Genomic DNA, 27198 nt, shown 5'->3' with positions numbered 1-27198 from the left:
TTTCTAGTTTCCATCCATTATTTCTTGTCTGGTTTTCATTTAAAGTAAATAGGTTATGAAAGCTAAGCTAAAAAAGACCAGACGCTTGGGCAACTTAGGCCATTCGCAAATATGACTTTTATAAAGTGGCGATGGCATTCTGGAGAAATTAATACTTTAACGAGCTGTTTGGTGACATTTATTCTTGTTTCAGGTGATTGAGTTTTTGACGGTAAATGATAATGGTCCCCCATGTAAATAAACAAAGTTACGCCTCTCTCTCTCTCTCTCTCTCTCTCTCTCTCTCTCTCTCTCTCTCTCTCTCTCTCTCTCTCTGTAAAAGAAAATAAATGTTTCATTGCTGGATACATAACAGTCCACAGACCAGTGTGTCACAACCGATACATTCCTGTCCCTAAGAACGTTCCTTCCTCTTTTATCATTTGTTGTAAAGGAACAATAAAATAATTAGATAACTTGAAATACTTTTACAGATGGACATACAGACAGACTAACTGGGTGAACGATCACCTTTCAGAACCGCATGAATGTTTATTAGAAAAAGAATTTCCAGCTACATAATACTGATAGTGGGACCTTCATATAGGAACATAATCATGAATGCCAAGGAAATCACGCTGACCTTGTTCATACCGGGTCATGGGAAAAAAAATTGTTTTTCGTCCACAGGACGATTTTCCCTGATAATCTTGAAAGTTGAATGAGCGCTCAGTTGATATCTGTTTGTTTCAGCATTTTAATGAAGGAAATGAATCTTTCCTTTGTGTATTCAACAGTCTTCGAGAAGTTGGTTAGAAAATCATTCATCATTAGCCAGAATTTGTTCTCACGTAATTTATTATAAACTGAATATATCACCGCAATTTTATCATCTATTTTATTCCATTATAAAACGCGTGTTGGTACTTATCATTATGTCATCACATTTAAATTCTACAAAACAAAAAGACACTGGCTTAATAAGCAGCAGTTGTACAGAATAGCGCCCATATGTGAGAGTTATTTAAAACAGATGCAGGGTAAGTAGGCTGAATTCTAATAGTGATAACAAGAAAAAATAAGCATATTGAGCTCAACATATTGTTGCTACTACTCATATGAATTTTTCATTAACGGGAAAACTTACAAATATCAGAAGTTTTAATTGGACCCGTCATTCTCACAAAATATGAGAATAGTTTTAAACCAGTTGTTATGTTGGTGTTTTCGATAATGAAATCCTTATCGTCATCCAGTTCTCTTTTATGTCTGGTTGTAAGTAACAAACATGAAGTATCGCGGCCTTACTTTATGATTATTTTCCATTCTATTAAAATAAAAACAAAAAAAGAAAAAAAAGGCGTCGATGACCAAAATTGTTGTGATGTCATGGTACATTTTTATATAAATCAATCAATCAATCAAAAAGAAGTCAGCTGTGACAAGGGGAAATTTTTCACAATATTGGCAGAAGAAAAGAAAGACTAAAAAAAAATAGTTTTTCTTATTTTTAGTTCATCTTTTTAATACATAAATTGTTAGTTTTATCAATGTTTCTGTACACTCCTCCAGTCACATTACATTCGTCTAATTCTGTGGAGCTTGTAAATGCAAATTGCTTGTATTCTAAATTTTTATATAAAAATTAAACCAAATAATAATAATAATAATAATAATAATAATAATAATAATAATAATAATAATAATAATAATAATAATAATAATAATAATAATAATAATAATAATAATGTTGAAAAACTTTTTAAGAACACTTTCCTGTTCATGTAATTTCATACTAAGTTTCAGACTATTGATTATATAATTTTGTTTTAATTTTTCATAAAATTCCGTTTCATTCACAAAGGAAGACGAAAATCCTTTCAGTAAATAAAAACTACTTAATAACTTCATCGGAATCTTGCCTGTATTAACATTATTTCTTCTGAGTTTCACTAAGTATTCACATTAAGTCTTTCAATATCTCAATACTTTACATTAAATATTTTCCCTTACTCACGAACTTTGCTGATACACTGCCTTTAGAATCATCTAGAAAGTACTTTTTTCATTTAATTGTTTTCACAATTATTGCTTCAAGTCTTCATGTATATTCCTTTCGTTAGTAAAGCAACAAAAAAAACTGTTCTAACCTGTACGCCATATTTATGTCCTGTAATCATCTAACAGCATTTAAAGCATTCCTAATCTAAATCATTGTTTTATTTTCCAGTATTAAAGTAATTCAGCTACAGAAATGTTCTTTGAACTTTCATCTTACGTTAACTTTCATGACTTTCATTAAAGTTTGTTAAATCTCAATGAGCCTAGTACAACATTGTTTACTATGATATTATTATTATTTTTGTAACTTTCCTGGTGAAATCGGCTATTCCTGTACAAAGATTCAACTTTTCCTTATTTTGAAGAAAAAAAAGCTATATGAAGTAAAGAAAAAGCATGGCAATATTATTATAAAATAAATACTTTCGTTATTCCCTTTACACCTTTCAAATAAAGTCTAGGCAATGTGTCTGAATATCTGAAATGCGTGTTGTTAATATAATATGAACACCATTGTTAATATTATTCATTATCTTGCAAATGCATTAAGGATTAAGATCTTTAATTGTTTCTTTGTATGGTGTTTTGACGTTGCATAGAACCAGTGGTTATTCAGCAACGGGACCAACGGCTTTACGTGACTTCCGAACCACGTCGAGAGTGAACTTCTATCACCAGAAATACACATATCTAACCCCTCAATGGAACGCCCGAAAATCAAACTCGCGGCCACCGAGGTGGCAGGCCAACACCATACCGATCACGCCACTGAGGCGCTTTAAAATATCTTGTTGGACGTACCACTGAAAATGCAAATTAAACGTCTTGCAATATTCATGTCCCGTTTGTATCCGATATTATCTGAAACGCCATAAATTTAGGATCAAAGTACACTTTAACATTGGTTCCTTTTCTGAAAATGCAAATATAATCTTCGCTTTTGGCAAAGGCCAATTGACAAGTGACTTTGTTTATGAATATTAACTTCTTCAAATGGTATACACGTCACAGCCTTTCGTAAGTGCAATTGAAATCAATATTTGCACCTCCTGCCTCACGAACCTTCTTCCTTGAATTCAGGGAGGGAGGGGGTGAGAGGTTGGGGAGTGGAAGGGATTTTGGCTGGGCATTTTTATACCTAATATTGATTATTTGTTTCTCAAGGGCGTGGTTTACAGATATAGGAATAATGGACAGTTATATCAGCGTTACATGAAAGATACGGTTAGGGGTGTTACAGGCTTCTGTTGTCTATCAATTAAATTTGAAAATACCATTTGGAATAACACATTGTACAGCGCGTTAGTAATATCAGCATTAATGAATTAATTAGGAACAAAGAATTTTATTGAATAAAAGTAAGAATTAGGAACAAAGAGTTTTAATGACTAAAAGTAAGGAATTAGGAACAACAAAACTTAATAACTAAAAGTTAGGAATTAGGAATAAAGAATTTTAATGACTAAAAGTTAGGAATTAAGAACAAAGAATTTTAATGATTAAAGTAAGGAATTAGGAACAAAGAATTTTATTGAATAAAAGTAATAATTAGGAACAAAGAGTTTTAATGATAAAAGCAGGGAATTAGGAACAAAGAATTTTAATGACTAAAAGTGAGGAATTAGGAACAAAGAATTTTAATGACTAAAAGTTAGGAATTAGGATTAAAGAATTTTAATGACTAAAAGTTAGGAATTAAGAACAAAAATTTTTAATGATTAAAGTAAGGAATTAGGAACAAAGAATTTTATTGAATAAAAGTAAGAATTAGGAACAAAGAGTTTTAATGATAAAAGCAGGGAATTAGGAACAAAGAATTTTAATGACTAAAAGTGAGGAATTAGGAACAAAGAATTTTAATGACTAAAAGTTAGGAATTAGGAACAAATAATCTTAATGACTAAAAGTTAGGAATTAGGAATAAAGAATTTTAATGAATAAAAGTGAGGAATTAGGAACAAAGAATTTTAATGAATAAAAGTGAGGAATTAGGAAAAAAGAATTTTAATGAATAAAAGTGAGGAATTAGGAACAAAGAATTTTAATGAATAAAAGTGAGGAATTAGGAACAAAGAATTTTAATGAATAAAAGTGAGGAATTAGGAACAAAGAATCTTAATGACTAAAATTTTGTAACGAATTAGGAACAACGAAACTTATTAACTAAAAGTTAGGAATTAGGAACAAAGAATTTTATTGAATAAAAGTAAGATTTAGGAACAAAGAGTTTTAATGACTTAAAGTAGGGAATTAGGAACAAAGAATTTTAATGAATAAAAGTGAGGATTTAGGAACATAGAATTTTAATGAATAAAAGTGAGGCATTAGGAACAAAAAATTTTAATGAATAAAAGTGAGGAATTAGAAACAAAGAATCTTAATGACTAAAAGTAAGGAATTAGGAACAACGAAACTTATTAACTAAAAGTTAGGAATTAGGAACAACGAATTTTATTGAATAAAAGTAAGAATTAGGAACAAAGAATTTTAATGACTAAAAGTGAGGAATTGGGAACAAAGAATTTTAATGAATAAAAGTGAGGAATTAGGAACAAAGAATTTTAATGAATAAAAGTGAGGAATTAGGAACAAAGAATTTTAATGACTAAAAGTTAGGAATTAGGAACAAATAATCTTAATGACTAAAAGTTAGGAATTAGGAATAAAGAATTTTAATGAATAAAAGTGAGGAATTAGGAACAAAGAATTTTAATGAATAAAAGTGAGGAATTAGGAACAAAGAATTTTAATGAATAAAAGTGAGGAATTAGGAACAAAGAATTTTAATGAATAAAAGTGAGGAATTAGGAACAAAGAATCTTAATGACTAAAAGTTAGGAATTAGGAACAAATAATTTTAATGAATAAAGGTAAGGAATTAGGAACAAAGAATTTTACTGAATAAAAGTTAGGAATTAGGAACAATGAATTTTAATGACTAAAAGTAAGGAATTAGGAACAAAGAATTTTAATGACTAAAAGTAAGGAATTAGGAACAAAGAATTTTAATGACTAAAAGTAAGGAATTAGGAACAAAGAATTTTAATGACCAAAAGAATTAGAAACAAAGAATTTCAATGAATAAAAGTAAGGAATTAGGAACAAAGTCTGGACGTGGACTCGCAGACCAAAGCCCTCACAGAAGTTATTCAAAATGCAGGCGACATAAAACGCCAGAATGCAATTGACAGTCATGTGCGCAATATCATGGATACAATTTTCTATGACATGGGACCGAAGGCTGACACAACCATCAGATTTCAAACGACCCTACATGAGGTTTATTCTAATTCCAGGTTTATTCCTATCTTTGAATTCCAGATATGGTCTTATTTTTGATAAACAGTCGATATGTCAATAAGCGTGGTACTGCTTCACGTGTGGATGGAGACTGTTAACTATCAGTGTATTAATAGCACTCCGTGGTCTGTCACAAGGATGTGCAAACGCTCTTGAACTGTTCCAAGTCAAAGGAAATAAGAATAGGAGAGCGTCGGGTTCGTACTGACGAACAGTCAATATGAATTGCTACTGAAGAAAAGATATGTATTGCAATCATCTTTCATATAATATATATGTGTATGTATATATATATATATATGATAATATATATATATATATATTATATAGATATATAGAATATATATATATATATATATAAAAGATATAAGCCACGAAGGAAAAATAAACAACGGAGTTCCTGCAAGATCTTTCGACTCAATGTCCTTTACTCAGCAGATAAACTGACTTACATGAGGAATTGACAGTACAGGAAAGGTATAACTGACAGATAGGGATTATAAGGAGATTAGTACCTAGAATCCGGCACACCTGGAGAATGAGTAACCTTTCCAAACAAGCATAAACATTGGTAAAATTTAAAAAAAACTAAAAAGATTAAGGCAATCTGATCAGACACAGGGACAAGGATTATATAGGGCGACAGCTATTCCGATCTGTGGTAAACAAAAACTTATTCACAATACATATTAAACATACATATACAACGAAGATATCTCTAAGGCAACTAATTTGTATTTAAGTCTGTAATTATATCTTTGAGGTCATTCTTAAACATGTTATAAATACAAGGGTCTAAATGAAACAGGCCACGACTAATATTAAAATTACAATGGGAAGTAAGTTGTATTACGGCAGATTCTAAAAGATTTCGTGATAAGACATCTTTTGACCTTGCAATTGCTGAACTACCAATCAAATTTATTCGGTGGTTGTTTTCACTTAAATGAATGAATATTGCATTAGATGTTTGCCCAGTTTTTACAGAATATTTATGTTGGCTTAATCTTACTTCTAGCCCATGCTCGACTGTCCGAGATAAAAAGAGGGGCAGTGCATACATGGAATTTTTTATATTATGTTGTTGCTTTCCCTGGGGCCATTTTTTATTAACATTCCTTTTAGTGTGTTATTATAGGAAAAAACAAGGTTGACCTTAAAAGCTCTTAACAATGATTGAATGGTTCCAAATCCGTTAAAATAAGGCAAACTGAGAATGTTCTTAGAATTTTCTTTCTGCGTGTTACTTCCAGTATAAAACTTTTTGTGGCCTTTATTATAACAAATATCTCATATATGTGAAGGATAACATAAATCTTTCCCTATTTTTCTGATGTATTCAATTTCTTGATCCAAATATTGGGGACTGACAATGCACAATGCTCATAAAAACATAGAAGAAAAAATTTATATTTTGATGTTAAGATGGTGGCCTGAATAGAAATGAACATAAGTTAAGTTGTTGGTTGGTTTCCTATAAATACTGAATTTACATTGAAATGGTTTTCTATGTATCAAAACATCTAAGAAAGGAAGACAATTGTCTTTTTTCAATTCTAGCGTAAACTTAATCGATGGTACCTGGTTATTTAATTTAGAGAGTAAATCATTTACATCAATACCAGCAGGCAGAACAGCTAAAATATCGTGGCCTGTTTCATTTAAACCCTTGTATTTATAACATGTTTAAGAATGACCTCAAAGATATAATTACAGACTTCAATACAAATTAGTTGCCTTAGAGATATCTTCGTTGTATATGTATGTTTAATATGTATTGTGAATAAGTTTTGTTACCAAAGATCTGAATGGCTATCGCCCTATATAATCCTTTAATTGCCTTGTCCCTGTGTCTGAGCAGATTGACTTAATCTTTTTTGTTTTTTTTTTTAAATGTACCCATGTTGATGCTTGTTTGGAAAGGTTACTAATTTTCTAGGTGTGCCGGATTCTATGTACTAATCTCCTTATAATCCCTATCTGTACTGTCGATTCCTCATATAAGTCAGTTTATCTGCTGAGTAAAGGACGTTGAAAAGTCGAAAGATCTTGCAGAAACTCCGTTGTTTATTTTTCCTTCCTGGCTTATACCTTTATTTACGGATTTATCACGTCCCAAACTTTCGTGATTCAGTTATACATACATACATACATACATACATATATATATATATACTATATATATATATATATATATATATATATATATATATATATATATATATATATATATATGTATATATATATATAAGTCTATCACATTACCGTGATTCATATACATATGTCGAACTACAAATGTCCTTTAATATCTAATTCGCTCTACCTCGGAATTAATATAATTTTCATATATGTTTAACCGAGGGGGAATATATTAAGCGATAATAGAATTGGCGATCGACAGACGCGAACCCCCACCGACCTCTACAATTCCAGGACTGGCAGTGAAGCCCCAAAACCACCACGCCACCGTGGCGTGGTGGTTTTTGGGGCTTCCCTGCCAGTCCTGGAATTGTAGAGGTCGGTGGTTCGCGTCTGCCGATCGCCAATTCTATTATCGCTTAATAAATTCCCCCTCGGTTAATCATATATGAAAATATATTAATTCCGAGGTAGAGTGAATTAGATATTAAAGGACATTTGTAGTTCGATATATATATATATATATATATATATATATATATATATATATATATATATATATATATATATATATATATATATATATATATATATATATATATATATATATAGTATATGCGCGAGTTAGCGGGTGCACAACCAAGCCGTAAAACTATCTTTTATCATCTTTCATTTCTTCTATTGATCCTGTCCATACTTAACCCCAGAGGACTTTCATGAATACTTAACTGACTTTGGGCTTCCACCTTTCCTGTTTAGACTTTGATATTTAATAATAAATGGAGGACTAAAACACATCTCAAATTATGAAAGCAACACTAAAACCTTCAGGGGACCTACTTTAGATTGACAGCGATTTGTTTTTCCCAAATATTTGGCAAAAGGTATTTATGAACTGCAACTTCAGTTTATTTGCAATTGATCATCATTATAGCTACTGTTTGATGGATCTTTTCGACAACTATGAAGAATTTTTCACATCAGAATTGCAAGACATTAATGAGAAAAAAACGATAATAACGTAAAGCCATTTGGAATTTTTCCCCTTCAGGGAAATAAGCTAGCTCTAAGTTACGAGTGAAAATTACGACCACTTTATGTTATAAGCGAGAGAGAGAGAGAGAGAGAGAGAGAGAGATAGAGGGGGGGGGGGTGATTCACAGTTTTGCTTTAACCTTCCACTTATCGGGTGTTCCTGGCTACGGGGTAGTAAACAGAGCCACTTAAATTTGAGAAATAGGACAATAATTCAGAAGAGGAATTATATATACATTTCACCGCTGGGGACCTTTACATTACTTACTAAAACACATTTCCGCTATTTACCTTTAGTGAGACTTGAGTATTTGTGAGTCTGTGTGTGTGTTTACACAACGATATCTAGCTAACGAGAGCTGAAATAATGTGCTTGTATATTTGATCTAATTTTGAGTAAGGGCTTTCTTTAGTATATTTAAGTCTTTGTTAGTAATCATTTTGTGTTTACACATCGATATTTAGCTAACGAGAGCTGAAGTAATTTTCTTATGTATTTTATCTAATTTCGGTATGTTCAAGTCTGTTAGTAATCATTTTCGGCTGATATAACAATTGCTACCCATAAGCTATCTTTCCTTGCAATGTAGTTTGCTTTATGATGACCTAATTCTGCCTTCAATATCTCAAGTATTGCTGATAGTTAACAATGATTTCAAGAAAAACGTTTCCTTTCATGAGTTGGCAGCGTGATCATACGCTCTATTTGTGCACTGTATTATGATAATACTAATAAGATTTCGAGGAAAGGCAGAGGCCACATAATTACTCTTCTCGAAAGTATTAAAATCTTCGCTAATGAGTTTATCGTCGCAATAAATGATAATCCATTGTATACGTTAATAACGGAACAGATTACTGCACAATTTTTGAATAAACACCGTTAACATGATTAGGCGATGTGTTCTTTATAAATCTCGACACAGCAAACTGACCCGAAAAAGAGTTACGCTACGACATGATGGGTTTAGAACGAATCGTTCTGGGAAATACCACAGATTGGTAGGAATGGGGCACTCCTGTTCAGTTATATGGACAATTCAGATACTGTGAACGGAATTCAGCTCAAGACTATTTAGGGAAACAAACAGCAAATTGAAATGGAAAGTGAGAGAGAACGTATCTCGTTGAGTTTGATGAACGATAAGGTATTACAGATGAAATTCAAATTGGAAATTCAAATTGTAGTTCCGGGAAAGGGGCAATATTATGGCTGCATACTGATAGGGCTTTAGACGGATAGGAATAAAATGAAGAAAGGATATCTGGTAGATATTGCATTTTGAATTTACCGCCCCCCCCCCCCCCCCCCCCCCCCCCCCCCAAAAAAAAAAAAAAGTCTATTTTTTTTTTTTTTTTTTTTTTTGAGTGTGTGCAAAGGCTTACAACCTTGTACTTCCTGCATTCAGACGGACTTTACATTACTGAATAATCACTACTTTCCTCCAGTTATGAATTCATAACTATAGTAAGATGATCCCAGGATCATCTTACTATAGTACATTCACATCACCCGATTGGCTGTTGAGAAGTCAACCACAGGACTGGAAACTCTCAGTCTCTCTCTCGAGTTCACAGAGTCAGGATGTATGTTCCACCTCTCCTGAGGGATACGTCTTTCAAAAGTATCCCTCAGGAGAGGTGAGAGGTGGAACGTACATCCTGCCTATGTGAACTCTCGAGAGATACTAAGAGTTTCCAGCCCTGTGATTGGCTTATCAACAGCCTATCAGGAGCGTCGTAAGGGACGGGACTAGACATCAGATGCACGGGTGATATGAATCTACTATAGCAGGTATATCTAACTGACTCTGTTAAGGAGAGCCAGTTAAGCGGTGGACTTCAAGTTAGGTGAATATATAGATAAGTTTTACTAATAGCAAAATATTTGTCTGCTGTGTCACCAAACCTGGTAAATTTACCGTAGCCGCATGCATACTTCACCGGCAGCCAATTACTTATTCAGTGAGGCTGCCCCCACAGGACTCGTATCTGTGTTCCTATTCTCTTTGATTCCTGATCACACGATAAATTATACAGTTTCCTGTTTCTGTTTCTCTGCCATTAATTTGTCACTTTGTTCTAGACGCCTCATTAAGCATGCTGTTCTGCTGTAATCGGACATCAGAGCATTGTTTAACATCGGGTTACAGTTGACATTGGTTTAATATTTATTTCTTCCCAAATATGATTTTTAGCCTAAATGCAAGGCTGACCTAAATTTTTTTTCTCCAGTTCATAATTATCTAAGAAATTTCCTCTAAGACCCTCCGTTAGGAAATCTTTATACGTTTAGATAAAGAAATGTAAATTTTGTTTTTTTGCGAAATATAGATCTCTCTCTCTCTGTGTGTGTGTGTAACACAGGAGTGTATCGTCTGTTCAGTTCTGATAAATAAAGATTCATTTAGATGGAGATTTAACCTTAAACCCAGGAGACACTGGCTATGTTATTGGCACAACTGCAGCAGCTCTCAGTCACGTTGCAGCTTAACGGATCTGACTTTCTTGAACTTCATTGAATTGAATTGAACATACTGGGACCAATGAGGTCAATTAGCCATGAAACGGAAATTGACACAAAAAGGTTTGAAAGGTATGACAGGAGGATAACCTCAAAGCAGTTGCACAATGAATCAATTGTTAGGAGAGGGTGGAAAGTAAGATGGAAGAAAGAGAATATGAAAGGTTAGGGAATCTTAAATTTTCGGACAAAGTCCATTGTTTCATACTTGATAATTACAAGGCAACTGCAAATCCTCACTATTAAACCAAAATCTAAAATACAGAGGTCTTTTTATGAAAACAATGATTTTTCAGTTTGACAGTCATAGGGTATCTTTTTATGAATATCTTTTACCGCGCTGACTAATTCTCGAGTTTCAGCATTTTCTTTATGAGGATTCCATGAAGCTGTTTCAAAGCCAATTTTTACGGTAAGAGGAACTAAAAAATAAAATCCATTATTTTCATTTGCTTGTTAACGGGGATAGGGAGGAGAATTGTTTACACGTGCACGTTTTCCTGTGTAAGTGAGTGTTTGATTGTGCGTGCCTGTCTGTCTGTTTGTTGACAAAAACTCTCTCTCATCTCTATTTCTGAAATGAAAACTGAAAGAAAAAATTGCAGATAAAATCTCTGAAAGGATCTCATGCAAATGGTTGCATGCAGGCTTTGGATTACGAGACATATCTCTTGGTGGATCAGTGGTTGCGACAGAAGCTCAGAGGAAATGAAAATCATTGTCTACATATCAGTATCAATCTTTCTCTCTCTCTCTCTCTCTCTCTCTCTCTCTCTCTCTCTTGCCGGTAGCTAAACTTTACAAGCCTTTTCTACCATATATATATATATATATATATATATATATATATATATATATATATATATATATAATAGATATAGATATAGATATATATATATATATATATATATATATATATATATATATATATAGATACATATATATACTACATATATATATATATATATATATATATATATATATATATATATATATATGTATGTATGTATATGTATATATCTATATATATATATATATATATATTATATATATATATATATATAATGTGTATATATATATATATATCTATATATATATATATATATATATATATATATATATATATAATATATCTATATAATATATATATATATATATATATATATATATATATATATATATATATATATATACATACACACACATATATATATATAATATATATATATATATTTTATATATATATTATATATGTATTTATATATATGTGTATCTATATTATATATAGTATATATATATATATATATATATATATATACAATATATATATATATACATCATAAATGAACCACTTTTAACATTCTGATCTTCAACTACCTCATTTTATTATATATTTATATAATACCGTATTGTTATCGTCTCTTACAAAAAATTCATTCTTATCGATTAAGTAATTATAAAGTGAGATGAACAGGATAAATTTGCAACGTTCTAGTATCACAGTATAGCTGAAAATTATCTTCAGGTTATTTGGATTTCATTGGAGTGAACACTGAAGTAAATGTACTTTAGTAAGAGTAATATAGAGAATTTAAATTCAGAGTTTGAGGGAAAGTTGTGGTATGGAAAAAAACTTTCATTCCCGAATTCTCTGCTCGAAACGGTATTCTACATGGAAAGAGGCAGTCATCTCGAGAATGCCAAGAGATCATCTAGAGAGGACACCTATAGTAGATTCACATCAACCGTGCATTTGATGTCTAGGCCAGTCCCTTACGACGCTCCTGATTGGCTGTTGATAAGTCAATCACAGTGCTGGAAACTCTCAGTCTATCTCGAGAGTTTGCATGGGTAGGATTTATGTTCCACCGCTCCTGAGAGATACGTCATTTAAAAGTATCCCTCAGTAGAGGTGGAACATGCATCTTACCTATGTGAACTCTCTCGAGAGACTGAGAGTTTCCAGCCGTATAATTGGCTTATCAACAGCCAATCAGGAGCGTCGTAAGGGACTGGCCTGAACATCAAATGCACGGTTGATGTGAATCTACTATAGGTATTAGAATCTCCGGTTATGCCATATCTAATACAAAGACATCATTCGAGTAGAGGCTGTGAACCTTGTTGAGAATCGCCAGTAACAGCAGAGACTCAAAAGGAGATCAGATCAACAATGTTGTGAAGCCGCATACGATTTGCAGTCATGAATAACTTCGCAAGCCAGAGTCGTAATTCAATTCGGTTTAGAGTCAAATTCTGGCTGAACAGAGCACAGGTTGCCGCGCTGGAATCTTTATTTATATACGAATTTGTTTAAAGCCTAATATTTCATGGTTTATTCACGCATGTGCTTATATGTTATTCTGCATCTGCATTTTGTTGTGTTCCTCGTCTCATTGATCCATTTTCTGTTATTCGTAATGCCCATTTTCTTCTCCGGAAACTCTGAAGCGGGACGTGTGTATATTATGACTGTAGGGACTTATTAAACATTTATGATAAAAAGGGTATATTCCGCGGGTGTTTGCGTATGCGCATGTTGGATTAAATGTTACAAACCTTCGTTTTGACATGAACGAAATTATCCTCGAAGTTGAGCAAAGACAAGAAAGGTATATGATTTCTTAGGTTTTAAGGACCGCACTTTTTTTCACAACCTTTCCCCCCACCCCCAACCCCCCAACCCCAACCCCAACCATACTGGTCCTGTCGATTGTGTTGGGCTGCATTTGAAGACATTGGGATTCTGGACTCCTAATTCTCTGCACGGACAAAGGTAAAAATATCGACTGAATTCATCTCTCCTAGATATAATATATATATATATATATATATATATATTATATATATATATATATATATATATATATATATATATATCTATATCTATATCTATATATCTCTATATTATATATATATGTATGATATCTCTTTCTATATATATCTATATATATATATATATATGGTTAGAAAAGGCTTGTAAAGTTTAGCTACCGGCAAGAGAGAGAGAGAGAGAGAGAGAGAGAGAGAGAGAGAGAGAGAGAGATTGATACTGATATGTAGACAATGATTTTCATTTCCTCTGAGCTTCTTGTCGCAACCACTGATCCACCAAGAGATATGTCTCGTAATCCAAAGCCTGCATGCAACCATTTGCATGAGATTCCTTTCAGAGATTTTATCTGCAATTTTTTATTTCAGTTTTCATTTCAGAAATAGAGATGAGAGAGAGTTTTTGTCAACAAACAGACAGACAGGCACGCACAATCAAACACTCACTTACACAGGAAAACGTTCACGTGTAAACAGTTCTCCTCCCTATCCCCGTTAACAAGCAAATGAAAATAATGGATTTTATTTATTAGTTTCTCTTGTTTTACGTATAACCGTAAAAATTGGCTTTGAAACAGCTTCATGGAATCCTCATAAAGAAAATGCTGAAACTCGAGAATTAGTCAGCGCGGTAAAAGATATTATTCATAAAAAGATACCCTATGACTGTCAAACTGAAAAATCATTGTTTTCATAAAAAGACCTCTGTATTTTAGATTTTGGTTTAATAGTGAGGGTTTGCAGTTGCCTTGTAATTATCAAGTATGAAACAATGGACTTTGTCCGAAAATTTAAGATTCCCTAACCTTTCATATTCTCTTTCTTCCATCTTACTTTCCACCCTCTCCTAACAATTGATTCATTGTGCAACTGCTTTGAGGTTATCCTCCTGTCATACCTTTCAAACCTTTTTGTGTCAATTTCCGTTTCATGGCTAATTGACCTCATTGGTCCCAGTATGTTCAATTCAATTCAATGAAGTTCAAGAAAGTCAGATCCGTTAAGCTGCAACGTGACTGAGAGCTGCTGCAGTTGTGCCAATAACATAGCCAGTGTCTCCTGGGTTTAAGGTTAAATCTCCATCTAAATGAATCTTTATTTATCAGAACTGAACAGACGATACACTCCTGTGTTACAGAGAGAGAGAGAGAGAGAGAGAGAGAGATCTATATTTCGCAAAAAAACAAAATTTATATTTCTTTATCTAAACGTATAAAGATTTCCTAACTGAGGGTCTTAGAGGAAATTTCTTAGATAATTATGAACTGGAGAAAAAAAATTTAGGTCAGCCTTGCATTTAGGCTAAAAATGATATTTGGGAAGATAAATATTAAACCAATGTCAACTGTAACCCGATGTTAAACAATGCTCTGATGTCCGATTACAGCAGAACAGCATGCTTAATGAGGCGTCTAGAACAAAGTGACAAATTAATGGCAGAGAAACAGAAACAGGAAACTGTATAATTTATCGTGTGATCAGGAATCAAAGAGAATAGGAACACAGATACGAGTCCTGTGGGCGCAGCCTCACTGAATAAGTAATTGCTGCCGGTGAAGTATGCATGCGGCTACGGTAAATTTTACCAGGTTTTGGTGACACAGCAGACAAATATTTTGCTATTAGTAAACCTTATCTATATATTCACCTAACTTGAAGTCCACCGCTTAACTGGCTCTCCTTAACAGAGTCAGTTAGATATACCTGCTATAGTAGATTCATATCACCCGTGCATCTGATGTCTAGGCCCGTCCCTTACGACGCTCCTGATAGGCTGTTGATAAGCCAATCACAGGGCTGGAAACTCTTAGTATCTCTCGAGAGTTCACATAGGCAGGATGTACGTTCCACCTCTCACCTCTCCTGAGGGATACTTTTGAAAGACGTATCCCTCAGGAGAGTGGAACATACATCCTGACTCTGTGAACTCGAGAGAGAGACTGAGAGTTTTCCAGTCCTGTGGTTGACTTCTCACAGCCAATCGGGTGATGTGAATGTACTATAGTAAGATGATCCTGGGATCATCTTACTATAGTTATGATTCAAATACTGGAGGAAAGTAGTGATTATTCAGTAATGTAAAGTCCGTCTGAATGCAGGAAGTACAAGGTTGTAAGCCTTTGCACACACTCAAAAAAAAAAAAAAAAAAAAAAAATAGACTTTTTTTTTTTTTGGGGGGGGGGGGTGGGGGGGGGGGGGGGGGTTTTTTTTTGGGGGGGGCGGTAAATTGCAATATCATACCAGATATCCTTTCTTCATTTTATTCCTATCCGTCTAAAGCCCTATCAGTATGCAGCCATAATATTGCCCCTTTCCCGGAACTACAATTTGAATTTCCAATTTGAATTTCATCTGTAATACCTTATCGTTCATCAAACTCAACGAGATACGTTCTCTCTCACTTTCCATTTCAATTTGCTGTTTGTTTCCCTAAATAGTCTTGAGCTGAATTCCGTTCACAGTATCTGAATTGTCCATATAACTGAACAGGAGTGCCCCATTCCTACCAATCTGTGGTTTTTCCCAGAACGATTCGTTCTAAACCCATCATGTCGTAGCGTAACTCTTTTTCGGGTCAGTTTGCTGTGTCGAGATTTATAAAGAACACATCGCCTAATCATGTTAACGGTGTTTATTCAAAAATTGTGCAGTAATCTGTTCCGTTATTAACGTATACAATGGATTATCATTTATTGCGACGATAAACTCATTAGCGAAGATTTTAATACTTTCGAGAAGAGTAATTATGTGGCCTCTGCCTTTCCTCGAAATCTTATTAGTATTATCATAATACAGTGCACAAATAGAGCGTATGATCACGCTGCCAACTCATGAAAGGAAACGTTTTTCTTGAAATCATTGTTAACTATCAGCAATACTTGAGATATTGAAGGCAGAATTAGGTCATCATAAAGCAAACTACATTGCAAGGAAAGATAGCTTATGGGTAGCAATTGTTATATCAGCCGAAAATGATTACTAACAGACTTGAACATACCGAAATTAGATAAAATACATAAGAAAATTACTTCAGCTCTCGTTAGCTAAATATCGATGTGTAAACACAAAATGATTACTAACAAAGACTTAAATATACTAAAGAAAGCCCTTACTCAAAATTAGATCAAATATACAAGCACATTATTTCAGCTCTCGTTAGCTAGATATCGTTGTGTAAACACACACACAGACTCACAATACTCAAGTCTCACTAAAAGGTAAATAGCGGAAATGTGTTTTTTAGTAAGTAATGTAAAGGTCCCAGCGCAGCGGTTGAAATGTATATATAATTCCTCTTCTGAATTATTGTCCTATTTCTCAAATTTAAGTGGCTCTGTTTACTACCCCGTAGCCGGAATCACCCGATAAGTGGAAGGTTAAAGCAAAACTGTGATTCACCCCCGCCCCCCCCCCCCTCTATCTCTCTCTCCTCTCTCTCTCTCTCTCTCGCTTATAACATAAAGTAGTCGTAATTTTCACTCGTAACTTAGAGCTAGCTTATTTCCCTGAAGGGGAAAAATTCCAAATGGCTTTACGTTATTATCGTTTTTTTCTCATTAATGTCTTGCAATTCTGATGTGAAAAATTCTTCATAGTTGTCGAAAAGATCCATCAAACAGTAGTTATAATGATGATCAATTGCAAATAAACTGAAGTTGCAGTTCATAAATACCTTTTGCCAAATATTTGGGAAAAACAAATCGCTGTCAATCTAAAGTAGGTCCCCTGAAAGGTTTTAGTGTTGCTTTCATAATTTGAGATGTGTTTTTAGTCCTCCATTTATTATTAAATATCAAAAGTCTAAACGGAAAGGTGGTGGAAGCCCAAAGTCAGTTAAGTATTCATGAAAGTCCTCTGGGGTTAAGTATGGACAGGATCAATAGAAGAAATGAAAGATGATAAAGATAGTTTTACGGCTTGGTTGTGCACCCGCTAACTCGCGCATATACTATATATATATATATATATATATATATATATATATATATATATCATATATATATATATATATATATATATATATCGAACTACAAATGTCCTTTAATATCTAATTCACTCTACCTCGGAATTGAATATATTTTCATATATGATTAACCGAGGGGAATTTATTAAGCGATAATAGAATTGGCGATCGACAGACGCGAACCACCGACCTCTACAAATTCCAGGACTGGCAGTGAAGCCCAAAACCACCACGCCACCGGTGGCGTGGTGTTTTTTTGGGGCTTCACTGCCAGTCCTGGAATTGTAGAGGTCGGTGGTTCGCGTCTGTCGATCGCCAATTCTATTATCGCTTAATATATTCCCCCTCGGTTAAACATATATGAAAATATATTAATTCGAGGTAGAGCGAATTAGATATTAAAGGACATTTGTAGTTCGACATATGTATATGAATCACGGTAATGTGATAGACTTATATATATATATATATATATATATATATATATATATATATATATATATATATATATATATATATATAGTAGTATGTATGTATGTATGTATATCTGAATCACGAAAGTTTGGGACGTGATAAATCCGTAAATAAAGGTATAAGCCAGGAAGGAAAAATAAACAACGGAGTTTCTGCAAGATCTTTCGACTTTTCAACGTCCTTTACTCAGCAGATAAACTGACTTATATGAGGAATCGACAGTACAGATAGGGATTATAAGGAGATTAGTACATAGAATCCGGCACACCTAGAAAATTAGTAACCTTTCCAAACAAGCATCAACATGGGTACAATTTAAAAAAAAACAAAAAGATTAAGTCAATCTGCTCAGACACAGGGACAAGACAATTAAAGGATTATATAGGGCGATAGCCATTCAGATCTTTGGTAAACAAAACTTATTCACAATACATATTAAACATACATATACAACGAAGATATCTCTGAGGCAACTAATTTGTATTGAAGTCTGTAATTATATATTTGAGGTCATTCTTAAACATGTTATAAATACAAGGGTTTAAATGAAACAGGCCACGATATTTTAGCTGTTCTGCCTGCTGGTATTGATGTAAATGATTTACTCTCTAAATTAAATAACCAGGTACCATCGATTAAGTTTACGCTAGAATTGAAAAAAGACAATTGTCTTCCTTTCTTAGATGTTTTGATACATAGAAAACCATTTCAATGTAAATTCAGTATTTATAGGAAACCAACCAACAACTTAACTTATGTTCATTTCTATTCAGGCCACCATCTTAACATCAAAATATAAATTTTTTCTTCTATGTTTTTATGAGCATTGTGCATTGTCAGTCCCCAATATTTGGATCAAGAAATTGAATACATCAGAAAAATAGGGAAAGATTTATGTTATCCTTCACATATATGAGATATTTGTTATAATAAAGGCCACAAAAAGTTTTATACTGGAAGTAACACGGAGAAAGAAAATTCTAAGAACATTCTCAGTTTGCCTTATTTTAACGGATTTGAAACCATTCAATCATTGTTAAGAGCTTTTAAGGTCAACCTTGTTTTTTCCTATAATAACACACGAAAAGGAATGTTATAAAAAAAATGGCCCCAAGGAAAGCAACAACATAATATATAAAATTCCATGTATGGACCGCCCCTCTTTTTATCTCGGACAGTCGAGCATGGGCTTAGAAGTAAGATTAAGGCAATATAAATATTCTGTAAAAACTGGGTAAACATCTAATGCAATATTCATTCATTTAAGTGAAAACAACCACCGAATAAATTGGATTGGTAGTTCAGTAATTGCAAGGTCAAAAGATGTCTTATCACGAAATCTTTTAGAATCTGCCGTAATACAACTTACTTCCCATTGTAATTTTAATATTAGTCGTGGCCTGTTTCATTTAGACCCTTGTATTTATAACATGTTTAAGAATGACCTCAATTATATAATTACAGACTTAAATACAAATTAGTTGCCTTAGAGATATCTTCGTTGTATATGTATGTTTAATATATATTGTGAATAAGTTTTTGTTTACCAAAGATCGGAATAGCTGTCGCCCTATATAATCCTTGTCCCTGTGTCTGATCAGATTGCCTTAATCTTTTTAGATTTAAAAATTTTACCAATGTTTATGCTTGTTTGGAAAGGTTACTCATTCTCCAGGTGTGCCGGATTCTAGGTACTAATCTCCTTATAATCCCTATCTGTCAGTTATACCTTTCCTGTACTGTCAATTCCTCATGTAATTCAGTTTATCTGCTGAGTAAAGGACATTGAGTCGAAAGATCTTGCAGGAACTTCGTTGTTTATTTTTCCTTCGTGTCTTATATATCTTTATATATATATATATAATATATATATATATATATATATATATATATATATATACATACATATATATATTATATGAAAGATGATTGCAATACATATCTTTTCTTCAGTAGCAATTCATATTGACTGTTCGTCAGTAGGAACACGACTCTCTCCTCCCAACAGTGATGGCAATATTAAAAAATCTATCCTGAAATATCTTTCTATTCTTATTTCCTTTGACTTGGAACAGTTCAAGAGCGTCTGCACATCCTTGTGACAGACCACGGAGTGCTATTAATACACTGATAGTAAACAGTCTCCATTCACTAGTGAAGCAGTACCACGCTTATTGACATATCGACTGTTTATCAAAAATAGGACCATATCTGGAATTCAAAGATAGGAATAAACCTGGAATTAGAATAAACCTTATGTAGGGTCGTTTGAAATCTGATGGTTGCGTCAGCCTTCGGTCCCATGTCATGGAAAATTGTATCCATGATATTGCGCACATGACTGTCAATTGCATTCTGGCGTTTTATGTCGCCTGCATTTTGAATAACTTCTGTGAGGGCTTTGGTCTGCGAGTCCACGTCCAGACTTTGTTCCTAATTCCTTACTTTCATTCATTGAAATTCTTTGTTTCTAATTCTTTTAGTCATTAAAATTCTTTGTTCCTAATTCCTTGCTTTTAGTCATTAAGATTCTCCGTTCCTAATTCTTAATTTTTAGTCATAAAATTCTTTGTTCCTAATTCCTAACTTTTTCTCATTAAAATTCTTCGTTCCTAATTCCTTACTTTTAGTCATTAAAATTCTTCCTAATTCCTTACTTTTAGCATTAAAATTCTTTGTTCCTAATTCCTAACTTTTATTCAGTAAAATTCTTTGTTCTTAATTCCTTACTTTTAGTCATTAAAATTATCTGTCCCTAATTCCTAACTTTTAGTCATTAAGATTCTTTGTTCCTAATTCCTAACTTTTATTCAGTAAAATTCTTCGTTCCTAATTCCTTACTTTTATTCAGTAAAATTCTTTGTTCCTAATTCCTTACTTTTATTTTCAATTAAAATTTTCATTAAATTTCGTTCCTAATTCCTTACTTTTAATTAATTAAAATTCTTTGTTTCCTAATTCCTTACTTTTGTTAGGTCATAAGATTATTCGTTCCTAATTCCTTACTTTTAGTAATTAAAAATTCTTTGTTTCCTAATCCTTACTTTTGTCATTAAATTTCTTTGTTCCTAATTCCTTACTTTTATTCAGTAAAATTCTTTGTTCCTAATTCCTTACTTTTAGTCATTAAGATTATTCGTTCCTAATTCCTTACTTTTAGTAATTAAAATTCTTTGTTCCTAATTCCTTACTTTTAGTCATTAAATTTCTTTGTTCCTAATTCCTTACTTTTATTCAGTAAAATTCTTTGTTCTTAATTCCTTACTTTTAGTCATTAAAATTATCTGTTCCTAATTCCTAACTTTCAGTTATTAAGTTTCGTTGTTCCTAATTCTTTACTTTTAGTCATTAAGATTATTCGTTCCTAATTCCTTACTTTTAGTAATTAAAATTCTTTGTTCCTAATTCCTTACTTTTAGTCATTAAATTTCTTTGTTCCCAATTCCTTAGTTTTAGTCATTAAAATTCTTTGTTCCTAATTCCTTACTTTTAGTCATTAAGATTCTTCGTTCCTAATTCTTTACTTTTAGTCATTAAGATTCTTTGTTCCTAATTCCTAACTTTTGTTCATTAAAATTCTTTGTTCCTAATTCCCTACTTTTAGTCATTAAAACTCTTTGTTCCTAATTCTTACTTTTATTCAATAAAATTCTTTGTTCCTAATTAATTCATTAATGCTGATATTCCTAACGCGCTGTACAACGTGTTATTCCAAATGGTATTTTCAAATTTAATTGATAGACAACAGAAGCCTGTAACACCCCTAACCGTATCTCTCATGTAACGCTGATATAACTGTCCATTATTCCTATATCTGTAAACCACGCCCTTGAGAAACAAATAATCAATATTAGGTATAAAAATGCCCAGCCAAAATCCCTTCCACTCCCCAACCTCTCACCCCCTCCCTCCCTTCAAGGAAGAAGGTTCTAGAGGCAGGAGGTGCAAATACCTCGCGATGAATGTTGATTTCAATTGCACATACGAAAGGCCGTACCATGTATATCATTTGGAGAAGTTAATATTCATAAACAATGTCATTTGTCAATTGGCCTTTGTCAAAAGTGAAGATTATATTTGCATTTTCAGAATACGAACCAATGTTAATGTTTATTTTGATTCTAAATTTGTGGCGTTTCAGATAAGATCGGCTACAAACGGGACATGCATATTGCAAGACGTTTCATTTGCATTTTCAGTGGTACGTCCAACAAGAGATTTTAAAGCGCCTCAGTGGCGTGATCGGTATGGTGTGGCCTGCCACCACGGTGGCCGTGAGTTCGATTCTCGGGCATTCCATTGAGGGGTGAGAGATGTGTATTTCTGGTGATAGAAGTTCACTCTCGACGTGGTTCGGAAGTCACGTAAAGCCGTTGGTCCCGTTGCTGGATAACCACTGGTTCCATGCAACGTCAATACACCATACAAACAAACAATTAGATATTTTAATCCTTTATGCATTTGCAAGATAATGAATTATATTCACAATAGTGTTTATATTATATTAACAACACTTATTTCAGATATTCAGACATTTTGACTAGACTTTATTTGAAGTGTGTAAAACTAATATCAAAAATACTTATTTTATAATAATATTGACATGCTTTTTCTTTATTTCATATTGTTTTTTTTCTTCAAAATAAAGAAAAGTTGAATCTGTGTGCAGAAATAGCCGATTTCAGCCGGAAAAAAATATGAAAATAATATTATAGTAAACAATATTGTACTAGGCTCATTAAGATTTAACCCACTTTAACGAAAGTAATGAAAGTTAACTTAAGATTTCTGTAGCTGAATTACTTTAATGCTGGAAAATAAAACAATGATTTAAATTAGGCATGCTTTAAATGTTGTAAGATGATAACAGGACATAAATATGACGTACAGGTTTTAACATTTTTTTTTATTTACTTTACTAACGAAAGGAATACACGTGAAGACTTAAAGCAATCATTGTGAAAGCAATTAAATAAAAAAAGTACTTTCTAGATTATTTTAAAGGCAGTGTATCAGAAAAGTTCGTGAGTAAGGGAAAATATTTAATGTAAAATATTGAGATACTGAAAGACTTAATGCGAATACTTAATGAATCTCAGAGGAAATAATGTTATTACAGCCAAGATTCCGATGAAGTTATTGAGTAGTTTTCATATACTGAAAGGATTTTAGTCTTCCTTTGTGAATGAAACGGAATTTTATGAAAAATGAAAACAAAATTATATAATCAATAGTCTGAAACTTAGTGTAAAATTGCATGAACACGAAAGTGTTCTTAAAAAGTCTATCAACATTATTATTATTATTATTATTATTATTATTTTTTTTTTTTTTTTTTTTTTTTTTTTTTTTTTTTTTTTTTTGTGCTCTATCACAGTCCTCCAATTCGACTGGGTGGTATTTATAGTGTGGGGCTCCGGGTTGCATCCTGCCTCCTTAGGAGTCCATCACTCTCCTTACTATGTGTGCCGTTTCTAGGATCACACTCTTCTGCATGAGTCCCGGAGCTACTTCAGCCTCTAGTTTTTCTAGATTCCTTTTCAGGGATCTTGGGATCGTGCCTAGTGTTCCTATGATTATGGGTACGATTTCCACTGGCATATCCCATATCCTTCTTATTTCTATTTTCAGATCTTGATACTTATCCATTTTTTCCCTCTCTTTCTCTTCAACTCTGGTGTCCCATGGTATTGCGACATCAATGAGTGATACTTTCTTCTTGACTTTGTCAATCAACGTCACGTCTGGTCTGTTTGCACGTATCACCATATCCGTCCTGATACCATAGTCCCCGAGGATCTTTGCCTGATCGTTTTCTATCACTCCCTCAGGTTGGTGCTCGTACCACTTATTACTGCAAGGTAGCTGATGTTTCTTGCACAGGCTCCAGTGGAGGGCTTTTGCCACTGAATCATGCCTCTTTTTGTACTGGTTCTGTGCAAGTGCCGGGCATTCGCTTGCTATGTGGTTTATGGTTTCATTTTTCGTATTGCACTTCCTACATATGGGAGAGATGTTATTTCCGTCTATCGTTCTTTGAACATATCTGGTTCTTAGGGCCTGATCTTGTGCCGCTGTTATCATTCCTTTAGTTCCTTCTTTAGCTCTCCCCCTCTTGTAGCCATTGCCATGTGTCATCGCTGGCTAGTTCTTTAGTCTGTCTCATGTATTGTCCGTGCATTGGTTTATTGTGCCAGTCCTCTGTTCTGTCTGTCATTCTCCTGTCTCTGTATATTTCTGGGTCTTCGTCTACTTTATTAGTCCTTCTTCCCATGCACTCTTTAGCCACTCGTCTTCACTGGTTTTCAGATATTGCCCCAGTGCTCTGTTTTCGATGTTGACGCAGTCCTCTATACTTAGTAGTCCTCTCCCTCCTTTCTTTCGTGTTATGTATAGTCTGTCCGTATTTGCTCTTGGGTGTAGTGCTTTGTGTATTGTCATATGTTTCCTGGTTTTCTGATCTATGGTGCGGAGTTCTGCCTTCGTCCATTCGACTATTCCTGCGCTGTATCTGATTACTGGCACTGCCCTGGTGTTTATGGCTTTTATCATATTTCCGGCGTTGAGTTTTGACTTGAGTATCGCCTTGAGTCTCTGCATATATTCTTTCCTGATCGTGTCCTTCATCTCTTGGTGTTTTATATCCCCTCCTTCCATTATTCCCAGGTATTTGTATCCTGTCTCATCTATGCGTTTGATGTTGCTCCATCTGGTAGCTTTATCCCTTCAGTTCTCGTTACTTTGCCCTTTTCCCATATGTTGACTAAGGCGCATTTTTCTATTCCAAACTCCATCCTGATGTCCCCAGATACAACCCTTACAGTCTGGATTAGGGTATCTATTTCCTTGATGCTCTTACCATACAGCTTGATGTCGTCCATGAACATCAGATGATTGATTCTGTTGCCTCTTTTCTTGAGTTGGTACCCGGCATCCATCTTCTGTAGTACTTTTGTCATGGGAATCATGGCTACTACGAAGAGTAGTGGGGACAGTGAGTCGCCCTGGAAGATCCCTCTCCTGATATTAACCTCTGCTAGTCTTATTCCAGAGCTTGTAAGTATTGTATTCAGTTGCGCATTGTATTTTTGAGGAAGCTGATGGTGTTTTCCTCTGCCCCATATATTTTCAGGCATTCTATTAGCCATGTGTGTGGTATCATGTCGAAGGCCTTCTTATAGTCTATCCATGCCATGCTTAGGTTGGTTTTCCTTCCCCTACTGTTCTTCATTACCATTTTGTCTATCAGGAGCTGGTCTTTTGTGCCCCTACACTTCCTTCTGCAGCCTTTCTGTTGGTGGGGGATGGTGTTGTCTCCTCTAGGTAGTTTGTATAGCCCTTCACTGATGATACACCTGTTAGTAACTTCCACATTATTGGTAGGCAGGTGATAGGCCTGTAGTTACTGGCTATATTTCCCTTACTCTTGTCTTTTTGTACTAAGGATGTTCTTCCTGTGGTCATCCATTTGGGTGCATGGTGATTTGAGATACAATGCTGGAGTTGTTCTGCTATTCGTGGGTGTAGGGCCTTGAAGTTTTTGAGCCAGTATCCATGGACTTCATCGGGACCTGGGGCTTTCCAGTTTGGCATTTTCTTTAGTTGGTGTCTGACTGTGTCTGTCGTGATCTCTGTGAATCTTTGTTTTATTCTCCCTGTTTCTTCTTCCTTGACTTCTTGGAGCCATGTTGCATGTTTGTTGTGTGATACCGGATTGCTCCATATGTTTTCCCAGAGTCTCTTACTTGGTTCGGCTTCAGGGATTTCTGGGTGGTTGTCTTCATCTTAGTTGGTTGTATAGTCTTTTCTGGTTGGTTCCGATAGTTTGTTCTGTTTGGTATCCCTTATTCCTGTTCGTGTACCGTTGGATCTTATGTGCTATGGCCTTAAGCCTCTGTTTTACATCTTCTATCGTGTTGTTTAGTCCCCTCTCTTGTACTTTGTATTTCTCGTTGAGTTCTTCCCTTGTTTTCTTGCTTCTTAGCCTTTTTTCTGCCATCTCTTTCAGTTTACTCAAGTCAGATCTCATCACCATGATTTGCTTTTCCAGGCGCCTTTTCCAAGGAGGTTGCTGTTTTGGTTTCTGTTGGGTTGCTTGTGCTGGTGGTGTTGGTGTTCGAATCCCCATCAGTTCTGCTACTAATCTTGCTCCTGCATATGTCAAGTTATTTGTTTCTGTGATACTGGTGGTGTGTATTATGGCCATTATTTCATTGACCTCACTTGTTTTCTCCCTTAATTTCTTGGTGTTGTAGGCTTTCATGGAGGGGATCTTTGTTCTCTCTGTATCTGGCTCCATCCATTGTCTAATCTCTACCCATTCCGTCCTCTCTGTTACTTCGTCGGTGTTTCTTCGTGTGTCGTTGTTTGATACCTCATCCTCCCTGTCGTCTTCTGTGGCATCGTCTCTCAGTTCGTCTTCGTGTAATTCGTTGTCGTGTGACATTTCCCTTTCCAGTTCTTCTCTTTCTGTTGGGGAGAGCCAGTTCTTTTTCTTTATGTTCCTTACTTGGTCTGCCAGCCTCTGCTCTGTTTGGGGGGTATTATTCCTCTCATTCCAGATGTTGACCAATCTTCTTCTATATCCTCTCTCCGTCGGGTTGCTTCTGATGTAGCATCACCATATTTCCTTATTTTCTTCTCTTGTCCATTTCTTCCTTTTTTCTTCTGTAGCTCCAATCTCAGGCTGTTGATTACTGTTGTTGTGGTGATCAGTTGCTGGATGACGACCTCCAAGTACCTGACCGTCTTCCCCTTCAATTGGGTTGAATACCTGGTTGCCGGACGAAGCTCCTCTGTTGCCAGAGGTTCCATTTACGTCGTTGTCGTTTATTCCTTCATTCCTTTCCATCATTGCTGAGTTTTGAAATTTAACCCATAGCTGGACCC

This window comes from Macrobrachium nipponense, chromosome 14 (assembly GCF_015104395.2).
Source record: "Macrobrachium nipponense isolate FS-2020 chromosome 14, ASM1510439v2, whole genome shotgun sequence".
Classification (NCBI taxonomy): domain Eukaryota; kingdom Metazoa; phylum Arthropoda; class Malacostraca; order Decapoda; family Palaemonidae; genus Macrobrachium; species Macrobrachium nipponense.
Note: the sequence above shows the minus strand (reverse complement) of the source record.